Genomic DNA, 11,968 nt, shown 5'->3' on the forward strand with positions numbered 1-11,968 from the left:
TTGTCTGATTGTTGCCATAGCTCCTTATATCTCACCCCTCTTTCAATACTAATCCATCTTCCTTTATTGACCAGGTAACTTTCTAAGAAACAAATATGATAATGTTAGTCTCCTGCCTGAAATACTCACGAGAATCCCCTTTGCCTGTAGGATACATTGTGAACTTCATAGCATGACACTCATCATCTGACCACAACCTGCCTTTCTCTGATTGGTTTGTTTATATTTTTATACCATTATATTTTGGTAGCCCTTAGAAATGCATAAAATCTAATAAGCTAAAAATGAAAGCAGAGAGAAATCAAATCAGAGGGATTAATGATATTTTATTTTTCTTTTTGCTTTACCAAGTTGATGAAATTACCCTGTTAAAGTGGCATGAAAATCATTGCTATATTAGTGGAGGCAGCCAAAGGAAATTTTACATGAGTGTTCTGTAATTAAGTAGACAGGAGAATTTACTTGCCCATTCTCCCTTCTCAAATCCTATCTTTTCTGTCTTGGAATCTATTTATGTTATAGCACAGTTTACACTCAAATGTTTGTTTCTGTTAGTATAATGTCAGTATTAATATGCAAGCATTGCTTTTCTAGCAAATGAGGAAATGTATTTTAAAACTTGAAAAGTTTAAAAAGAATTTAGGCAATGTATTGCTTTCCCCGGTCTGGGTTAGGGCAGAACCAGAAATTACATTAGGCTAGTCGGTCTGATATAGATGCAGGGAAAATTAAGATGCACTATTTGATGGGTAGGCATAATCCATACAGAGCAGGGAATTTTAAGTATAAAGGGAACAGGGAACAGCATAAGCAAATGCATAAAAATTGAAAAACACATTATACATTTAAATTATTGTGAATGAAAATGTTTGGATAAAAAGGAAATTATATGTCTGGAAATAGAAAGCAATATGGGCAGAAGTAGTTTTGAGGACAGAGTACAGAAGATCTGAAATGCCGGAGTAAGGGGTCTGAACATGATTCAATAGGCAATAGGGTGCTATTGGAAGAGTTTCTACAAAGTTAGTTTGAGCTGCTCCTTGTACATACAGGTAGATATGCCGGGTAGGATACAAGATGTATGGGATTGTCCTGACCCCAGTCCTTTCAAAGCCTCCATTTTTGATTTGTGGAGCTTTCCACTATGGAGAGAAATGGAATCTGCAAATTTGGACTCCTGAATGAACAGGGTCAGTAACTAAATGATACACGTGCAAATTCCACCTTAGATGATATGCCTTTGTGACCTTTGCCAGCAATCTCATCTGTGTTTTCATTCATAAAATGAACGAGTAGGAGGGATGTGAGTGGAATTTGTGAGCATGTCACAATATTGCAACTGAGGGTCTTTGCACAGCACAAGAAGCTGGTGTCAGAGGCTTCCCAGGAACTTTCATAGGCAAGCAGAAAACTGAGCCCTTAGAAGCGAGAATATTCTGGAGGAGGAGGTGATAATCATCAGTGGGAGGCTGAGCGGCACCCATGCTTAGGACCTTGATAGCTATTATAATATGTACTGTATCAATTGGTTAGAAAATAAAAATAATCACTTGTGTTGGAAATGGAAATTGCAGAATAAGTGTTAAAAAGAAAATAAAAATCTATTTTTTTAGATTTAACCATCTAACCATCCAGTGGTAACCACTGTCAACATTTTGGTGTATATATATAGAGAGAGAGAGAGAGAGAGAGAGAGAGAGAGAGAGACAGACAGACAGACAGACAGACAGTTAGTTTTTACCCCCATGCACTGAATGGCATTATCCTGTACATACATGGGACTTTATAACCTGCCTTCTCTTTTAAAGTGTACAAGAATATTTTCCCAGATAAAAGTTTTTTTTCTTTCCTCAGAAATAATAGAATGAAAATCTGAGGTCAGCTTATTTCTGGCTTAGGCAACTGAAGACAAAATGGCATATGATTGCCATGGAGTATTTAGTGAATATTTTACCTTATTATAAAATCATAAGCTGGGGCATGCTAACTATACTGATATAAATCACGCTGTGATAAACATAAATTCTTTCACATATTTATTTGCTTCCTTAAGATGAATTCCCAGAAGTAGAATTTCTAGGTCAAAAAGTTGTAAACAATTTTAAGGATGTTAATGAATATTTTCAAATTGTCCCCCAGGAGGTTTGTATAATTTACATTCCCCTCTTTCCTATGTATAGGTCAATCTTGAGATTTAGGGTATGATGTCTTAATGGATTGTTTGATTAATAAGTTCTGTGAATGTGCAATGGCACTGGAATGTATTAAACATCAGGTCAGGCTGTTTGCAGTAGCTGGATGTAGATTGTCACTCCCATTGATATTTTAGAAATATTTAAGCCGATGCTTAATAGACGATAAATAGCATGTATCATATCCTTTGATTAAACATAAAATATTTATTATAACTCCTGAAGGTATTGGAAAAATCAGCAAAGCATATGAAAATAGTTAATCTGGCTAGTTACACATTTATAATGTAAGAAGTACTTTTCATGTATTCATTAAAGTGGAATCAGATTGCAGAATTCTCAATAATTTAAATGAAATGTTCCCATGGAAGGTACCATATGCTACCATCTGCATTTTGTATGTTTTATTAATTCGGGGGGAAAAATCTTAAGAGCTACAGGCAAAGTGTAGTCAAATTTAAATGAAGCATTTATTTGGTCATGTCATTAAGGGGATATATCTGTATAGAGGCAAAATAAGTATTATTGAATTAAGTTTTTAAATCCATAAAGGACCCAACAGGGCAAGACCCATTTTCCAGATTGGAAAGGAATGCAAAGAGAACTTACTCTCTTTATCAAAAAGTATTGATAGATTCTATGGGAATGTGATTAACTCAGCATTTTTTTTTCATTTTATGTGATATTAGCTACAGATTGGTGCATTTGTCAAGAATACCTCATGACAAAATTGATGAATTTATTCCTATAAGTTGCTACCACTCGACTATCAATACCACTCCAGAAATCCCTAAAGTTTTTGAGAGAGCAAAGAAATACTTGCCTCCTTTCCAATGACAACATTTGGTAATAGAGTTTCTAGGAGTTGTGATCTAGTATAGAGAGTCTCATTTGTTTAAATACCAGATTTTAAACATCTATCACCTGTCCAACTGTTGGGTTAATTGGCATACTTAATTTTAGTAAATGAGCCTTGCTGGATTTTAAGGGTCTTAAGAATACATACCTCATTTGGAAACTGGATTCTCATCATTATTTTATAATGAAAGTGGAGTGACCGTACGCACGTAAAACTTCTAGAGCTGTACCTGTCTGTTGCAAACTCTTAACAAATGTTAAGCTGTTTTTATATAAAAGTAGTAATACTTGTTTTGATGTTGCTATGGCTGTTTTATTATTATTGCTACTATTACTACAATCAGGAAAATAGAGTCAACTTTTTTCTTCCACCTTTTCAGAGAATTGCTGACTGATAAAACTCCTGCAGGTCAGGAAACTTCTTCAAATGAGGGCAGGAAGTATCTGTTGAACACTGTTCTAGGAAATTTCATTACGTTGAGATCCACACAATAGGTCTCTTCTGCTCTTTCACTTCTCAAAACAAAACAACAGAAACAACAACAACAGCACAAGGCTATCTCAAATGCTGATTCCTGTACTGGTTCTTGAAGCATGAATGACGCTTCTCTGGGTGGTGTGACCAAGGGGGCTCCACACTCTCTCTCGTCTATCTTTCCAGAATTGTGGCCAAGCAGAGATCAGTGACCCAACCTGTCCCTGTTCCTGCTTTACCCTCCTGACAAGATAAAGTGAGGCTCACCAAGTCAAGAAAGAAAGGCCATATAAATACAGGTGTGTTGTGTTGTCTCTAAAAGTGGTTCAAATGTCCTCATTCTTTTCCTTTTAACTTTTAAATTACATAAAATAAGGAAATGCTTTGTCTTTAATACACATCTGTTGGGGTTGTCCTCCTCTTTAAGGGGTAAAGCGGTCTTTGGTACTAGGTGACTTTTAGAGTGAATGCTGAAAGGACATCTATGGAATTGTCTCTTCGGCAACCCCCTCTCTCTTTTTTTTTTTTATTGTTTCACATATTTAATTAATCTGCCTGACTGTGCATTGTGTCTGTTTTATCATTAAAATTTTATTTTATTTATTTTTTATACAGCAGGTTCTTATTAGTTATCCATTTTATACATATTATTGTATACATGTCAATACCAATCTCCCAATTCATCCCACCACCACCACCACTCCCCCTGCCACCTTCCCCCCTTCGTGTCCATATGTTTTTCTCTACATCTGTGTCTCTATTTCTGCCCTGCAAACCGGTTCATCTGTACCATTTTTCTAGGTTCCACATATATGTATTAATATACGATATTTGTTTTTCTCTTTCTGACTTACTTCACTCTGTATGACAGTCTCTAGATCCATCCACATCTCTACAAATGACCCAATTTCGTTCCTTTTTATGGCTGAGTAATATTCCATTGTATATATGTGTCACATCTTCTTTATCCATTCATCTGTTGATGGGCATTTAGGTTGCTTCCATGACCTAGCTATTGTAAATAGTGCTGCAATGAACATTGGGGTGCATGTGTCTTTTTGAATTATGGTTTTCTCTGCGTATATGCCCAGTAGTGGGATTGCTGGGTCATATGGTAATTCTATTTTTATTTTTTTAAGGAACTTCCATACTGTTCTCCATAGTGGCTGTATCAATTTACTTTTCCACCAATAGTGCAAGAGGGTTCCCTTTTCTCCACACCCTCTCCAGCATTTGTTGTTTGTAGATTTTCTGATGATGCCCATTCTAACTGGTGTGAGCTGATACCTCATTGTAGCTTTGATTTGCATTTCTCTAATAATTAGTGATGTTGAGCAGCTTTTCATGTGCTTCTTGTCCATCTGTATGTCTTCTTTGGAGAAATGTCTATTTACGTCTTCTGTCCATTTTTTGATTGGGTTGTTTGTTTTTTTTAATATTGAGCTGCATGAGCTGTTTATATATTTTGGAGATTAATCCTTTGTCCATTGATTCATTTACAAATATTTTCTCCCATTATGAGGGTTGTCTTTTCGTCTTGTTTGTAGTTTCCTTTGCTTTACAAAAACTTTTAAGTTTCATTAGGTCCCATTTGCTTATTTTTGTTTTTATTTCCATTACTGTAGGAGGTGGATCAAAAAAGATCTTGCTGTGATTTATGTCAAAGAGTGTTCTTCCTATGTTTTCCTCTAAGAGTTTTATAGTGTCTAGTCTTACATATAGGTCTGTAATCCATTTTGAGTTTATTTTTGTGTATGGAGCAACCCCCTCTCTTGTCTACTCTCTTCTCCATGAGATTCCATATGCCTGTTTCAGGGGCAGTCATTTTCTCACCTGACCCTGTTCTCCTGGCTAAATTTCTTACTATTTGGAGAAAGGTGGTCTGTGGGGGAGAGAAGGAATCCAGAATGAGAAGAACACAAAGAAAAGGGAGAAAGAGAAAGGGAGGGAGGGAGAGAGAGAGCGAGAGAGAAAGAGAGAGAGAAAGATTCATCACCTGTGTCCTAGCCCTAGTTCTTCCTGAGGCTCATTTACATCCTTGACCTTTTATTTTTTTGATGATTCAACTGTAATTTGGATTTCTTGAGCCAACCATCTTCTCTTTGATGTTTAAGCTGGTTTGGGTTTGCCTTGGGTTTCCAATAGTGCAATAAAGTAAGTTCTGACTTCTCACTGTTAACTGTCCTCTCTGACTTCTCATAGTCACGCAAGCTCTTGAGAGACTCAGAATTGTTTATCAGATGGGTTGTACTTACTATGCCAAGCATTAGACCCGACAGTCTCAGCCTGAGCATCATTTCATTGTAACATAAGATGGGTACCATTGATCAGCCCTTGGTGCTGGCAGAGTTAAGTGCCCTAATATAAACACCATAGTTTATCCAAAACAGAAGTTGCATTTTAATCTAGTCTATATTTCAGAAGCTGAAAAACTGCATGTTCTAGTGAACATCATATGTGACGTGTCCTACTCATTTATGCCAGTTCTCCCACTTACTTATTACACTCCTCCATTTGTCATGTGGCAATAACACTGAGCAGCTTTTCTCTTTTTTAAGACAATTACAACTTCTGTAACTCAGAGAGCAAATTGTATTTTGAATTAAATTAAAAACCCATAGGAGAGGGGACTTCCCTGGTAGTGCAGTGGTTAAGAATCCACCTGCCAATTCAGGGGACATGGGTTTGAGCCCTGGTCCGGGAAGATCCCACATGCCGCAGAGCAACTAAACCCATGCGCAACAACTGCTGAGCCTGCACTCTAGAGCCCACGAGCCACAACTACTGAGCCCGCGAGTCACAGCTGCTGAGCCCGCACGCCACAACTACCGAAGCCCGTGCACCTAGAGCCCATGGTCCGCAACAAGGGAAGCTACCTCAATGAGAAGTCCATGCACTGCAACGAAGAGTAGCCCCTGCTCGCTGCAACTAGAGAAAGCCCGCATGCAGCAATGAAGACCCAACGTAGCCAAACCCCCCCCCAACAAAAAACACCCATAGGAGAGATCTTGATGTCTGGACGTATCTAAAATCAGTCTGCTGAAGATGTTGTGATTATTTTGGGTTTGGAATCCTTTAACACACTAACATTATATGTATTTCATAGTTATAGGTGCTCCATCTCTGTTTTGCTAATGTAATCCTCATGCAGGAAAATATCATGAATTCAGTTAGCCATTCATTTTATAAGTGTCTATTTTTTTTGGCTCATTATCTGAATAACAGGCACCCTGATTCTCTATCTTGACCTGTATTATAAATAAATCAGGCAACACAGTCAACATTGTTAGAGTTGTTGAAATGCAGGGCTGGGTCTAAAGTGAGATGAGTGAGGCAGTGAGGGTGCAAAATGCAAGGAGACACTCTCAGGATTGTGTCAGGCGTCTCTCCTACCTCACCTTGTCCTGGCCCTGTTGAAAGGCTACAAGCTAGTTTAGGAGATGTTCACATGTGTCCCATTAGAAAATTAGCCAGTATTGTATTTGTACCAAATGTGGGATTAATAAAAAGCCAGAAAAAAAGAGAACTGATTCATTAGCAGAGCTGCCACGTTTAACTTTTTTCTTTCTTTTCTCCATCAGGAAAGGCATCCCCCACAGCTTTCAGCACAGGCCTGTCCCAGGAAGCATCACGTGAGATTAGGAAGACCACCTGGGACTCAAGCTCACATCTTTGAGTGAGTTTCTCTTGATTATAAAAAATCAAAATAGCCAGATGATCTCTAAAGTTCTTTTCAGCCAGGTGGTTCTGGGGCTAAGATATTTCCTCACTGGTGATTTACTCAGTAGGTTCTTGAATAGTTGTTGGGACAGAGTAGAAGACTGCCCTGGGCAACGAGGATCTGAGTGATGTTTGTTTTCAGTTGCCGTATCCTCTTTATTGCATCCTCCTTTTTCTTATTTATGGTCCATCTTCCCAGCTCTTTGAAGCTCCAGGTGCTCTTGGGCTCCCTTACTCATAGGGTGGGACCTGAATCCTGTTTTCACAGTGTGGGAATGACTAGTGAAAATTTGAAACAATAGTCCTCTACAGGGAATGTGCAACTGGTAAGGCACAAGCAAGACTTGAGTTCTTAATAAGTAGGCAGAGATGTGGGCAGATTGGACATGAATTTAGGACAGATGAGCCAGGACAGGTAAGCTCAAAGTTTAGCTCCAAAGAATGGTAACCTTTGATCTAAGGACAAAGACCAGATCCTCTCTGACCCTATTCCAAGGTTTGGCAAAAGGGGGCTGATAGTGAGAGAGGCAAGCCTTGCCTCAAGTCTCATAAGGATTTGTTGCAACTTATTTGGATAGAGCTGCTAAGATTACCCCAATTATTTCACATTTTGGCAATACACTGTTCAATTTTAGCTCTGTTTTATGCATTTAAAATTTGATTCCTTCAACTAAGATTATAATTGAGGTCATGTATCTTCCATTTCACCCAACATAATGCAAGGAAGGTAGCAGGTGGTCAATATTTGCTCACTTTAATTGAATTCACACTGCAGAGTGTATTTCTCTCACATACATATGTGACCCTCATGTTGTATACTGTTAATGTTGGTACCGCTTGTAAAGATCACAATATCATTATTTTAACATTTATTTTTCTTTTAAGGAAGTTATATTTGAATCTCCCTCTCCTTTTGTTTCAATAACTGTATTCAGAGAACTCTCCTAGCACTTAATCCTATGTGATTTAATTGAATAATCAAGACTTCATTCTCCATCCTGAGATGATCTGCTGTGTCTTTTCCAGCTCTTTCTATCTGCATTAGCTGATACAGAATTTTTTTCATAGCAATCTGAGTTCTTTAAAAGCTTTGCTTGGGCCAGACTTCAGACATCACCACCAGTTGGCAGTTTCAGTTATCAGCAGAGTGATTCTCAATAGCTCCCCCAGCTACACCCCTCCCTTGCCAAATCAAATTTAAAAAACAAAAACAAAACACTAACAAAGGCATCTCCTAACTTAGGGCTTCAGTTACTTTTAAAGCACCACGTGCTGATAATATAACCACATGACCAAATGTACCCTCCAGTAAAGTGCCTGCAGCAGAATTGAGTTCTGCATGTTTGTTTTAACCATGAAATGCATATGCCATCTGGCATATTTTGCATAAAAATGAAACTGCTTTCTTGGTTGAGTAGGTGCCAAAATGGAATTGTATAACAGTAATAAGGCCTTTTCTGGTTCATGAATATACCTTAGGTGATGTTTCAAGCATGAAACTATAGATGATGCTAAAATAGTCACTTTTTTTCTCTTCAGAGGTGAAGAATATACCGAGTGAACTCACTCACTTCTATGAGCTTAGAACCTAGCCACGATTTTTTTGTGTGTGTGTGTGTGTTACGCAGGCCTTTCACTGTTGTGGCCTCTCCCATTGTGGAGCACAGGCTCCGGATGCGCAGGCTCAGCGGCCATGGCTCATGGGCCCAGCCGCTCCGCCGCATGTGGGATCTTCCCGGACTGGGGCATGAACCCTTGTCCCCTGCATCGGCAGGCGGACTCTCAACCACTGCGCCACCAGGGAAGCCCTCGATTTTTAATGTAGAGAAAAATAGTTGCAAATTCTTCGTCTATGATTTTTGAAATGTAATTCCAGGCTTTAATTTAGCCCTGGGTTTATGCCTCTCCAAAATAACAAATTCAGGACTAGAGACTGGATCTTTTGCCTTCATAATGAAAAAAAAGTGTCTGAATGTCTAGAGGTTTGGGTTTTCTAGAATATATCCAACACATAGATGATTGACAGAATTTACTCCTCCTTTTCCATTACTTCAATATCGTGCTGCCAAATTCCAAGCCATGCCCCCTTTTGCACTTTCCCTAAGTACTCTATATACCTTAAGAAAATGAGTCTTACCCATGCCAACCTCGAGGGTGCTGATGCAGGTTTAAGGAATTTTAGAACACTGTATCAATTCCAGTGGAACATACTGCACTGGTTGAGGAGTTGTCAGGGATGGAGATAATCCTTCATGGTTAAAGGTATTTGTAGAAAATTTTGTGCATCTCTGCCATGTTGTACATGGTCCTCTGTCTATAATAATTTATTTTCTGGCAACCTTGGGACTCAACATTTGTCATGCTTGATGTTCAGATTTACACAAAAGAGTTCTCTTAATACAGCTTTATGAATCTCATACATATTTGTATCTCTTTCCAGCATAATTTTAGGCCCAGTAGAGTTCAGTAATAAACCATTCCCTTTGTTATCAGGACCCAATATCTATTGCATCTAAGCAATTTTCAAGTCTTTGAAGACATTTGCCTCAAGAACTTGCTGCACTACAAGCATAAGTGCCGTCAGAAATAAGGCATGCATCTGCTTACCTGGTCAACTTATCTCCAATATGTATATACCTTTGCATGCACCTATGGAGTCATTTATATTTCAAATGACACATTCTTATACCACATGATGGAACTTTGTGAGAGATGACCTGCCTATAGTATCTAGAAAAGGATGAGACATTGTGTAGGTTTCTTGCATAGGCTTTTATAGCTGGAGATGAAAGCTTATAGCAATACTAACCTTTTAGTAATTTAGTTACAAGCTTGTCATTCACATGTGACTTCTGATTATTGCTCTGTGTTTTATAGTTCTATTAGGCTTTCAGGGTATAAAGATTATAGCTGACTGGCAGATTCTAGTCATTATCTTGTTTTGCTTGGCTTCCATCCGTTTTAGAAAATCTATTTCACTCCTGTGAACAGAAATGACCCTGCTTAAAAGGAGCAGCACAGAGACCCCAGTGAGACGTGTGCATGGAGCCATCATTTCGTCCGTTTCGCAACTTGTAGATGGCCTCGTAGATGAAATGCCCAGTTTGAATTTGATCTTGTGGGGATGGCATAATATCTGTGGATTTGTAGATTGCCTTGTAGATGAAATGGCTGCTTTTTCAGCTGACTTTTTCATTGATGGAATCACATCTGCCTGAGAGCCAGAAAAAAGTCATTGTGGACAGGGGAGAATACACATGTGATATGCAATGTGACACAGGCTGAAAGAGATTTAGCAGTCAAAATTATTTACTTATGCTTTTCCCCTGCCACTTCCTCAATTGATATACTGCATTAAAGGTAAGCTTGGGATAATCTGTGAGGATTAATAAAGAGTTTTGAAATTCTGAAGACTACATCAGCACCTCATTGGCTGGCATTTTAAAGTTTTAAATTCACTATCTCAAAATGTTCAGGGAGAATAGAGAATGGAACAGAGATTGTAGAGATGGGAGTATTCCTTGGGTTTTGTCAGCACAACATCCAAATAAGAGGATGCTAAGAGAGAACCATTGTCAACCATCCAATGTTGTACAGAAACCCAAATCTCTCTTTAGATGGCAACATTGGGGCATTTGGCACTGGGCACAAAATATTTTCGAATGAACTGAATTTTGTATTTATTTTTTCAGATACTTTAGAGTTGTGTAGACCCAGATTTAGACTAACACCTCCAAATAGCACTGCAGTGTTTCTACCAACTATTATTAGATACACCATTATTCATTCATTAAGTCAGTCAGCAAATGTGTATTGAGCCCTTACCAAGGATTATTTCAAATTCTGTAGATCCGCTGGTGAATAAGTTACACTGGGTCCTTCCTTCTTGGAGCTCACACTTGTCTCTGAGTAGAAGGCTGAAGGGAGAATTTCTGCCCTGAGAGAATGCTTGATAGGGTCACCTCTCTTTTCTCTAACACTCCATTGGCAGTAATCAGGGGCAGCTGGCTTTATATGCATAATCTATAGACCTCTGACTTTATCAAGTACTTTGCATTTAGTCCAACAGTCTTTTACATGTGTTTTCCCAATTGTGTCCCATCTGCTGTTTAATCCAATAGTTGACTTTCTAATTTCATTATTAAAATTTAAAAAAAAATTTTTTCTATGAGCTCTATTTAATTCTTACCCAAGTATATCTCATTATTTTCACAGTCTCCTGTCTCTTTTTAATATTTAAACAAATACTCTTATTTCTATAACCATATTAAACATAATTATTTTAGGCTAAACGTTTGATACTTCTAATATTTGCAGTCTTTCTGGGTCTGTTTCTTTTTTTAAATTATGAGCACATATTTTATGGGGCATAATTTGTGGAAATTCTTTTGAGGACAAGTTTTAAGATGTTTTCCTCTAAAGAGGATTTTCATTTGCTTATGAGAAGTAAACACTCATTCTAAACTAATTTTTAGGCTCTACATCCCTCCCCCATGTGAGTAGTGTAAATTCTGGCTGTAACCATGTGAGTTTAGGCTCATAAATATAAATTCCCAGGTGGACGGTTCTACCTCTCCCTCTCCTCCATCCAGAGCCAAGATGAGATGCCAAGTGTTTTCACTGTCTCCTTCACCAGAGATTTCTTTCCTAGTTTATCTCCTTTGATGAAGGTGTTGCTTTCTGCAGGTTCTGGCTTTATGGGAGATTGTCCTCTAAAGGTATA

General features: G+C 38.2%; 1 long non-coding RNA gene across 2 annotated transcripts in view; it reads left to right on the forward strand.

The window, feature by feature from the left end:
• The window catches only part of LOC307196465, a 187,330-nt gene extending 175,967 nt beyond the window's left edge, over nucleotides 1-11,363 (forward strand). The window contains exons 3-4 of one of the 2 annotated variants that reach the window (XR_013831142.1): nucleotides 7,107-7,201; nucleotides 10,211-11,363. This is a non-coding gene — a long non-coding RNA (uncharacterized lncRNA). Of the gene's footprint in view, nucleotides 1-7,106; nucleotides 7,805-10,210 lie in introns of those variants that run through there. The other variant, XR_013831143.1, reaches the window with a different exon arrangement.
• The last annotated feature ends 605 nt before the right edge of the window (nucleotides 11,364-11,968 follow it).

The sequence above is a fragment of the Stenella coeruleoalba genome (assembly GCF_951394435.1).
Source record: "Stenella coeruleoalba genome assembly, chromosome: 13".
In the NCBI taxonomy this organism is placed as follows: Eukaryota; Metazoa; Chordata; class Mammalia; order Artiodactyla; family Delphinidae; genus Stenella; species Stenella coeruleoalba.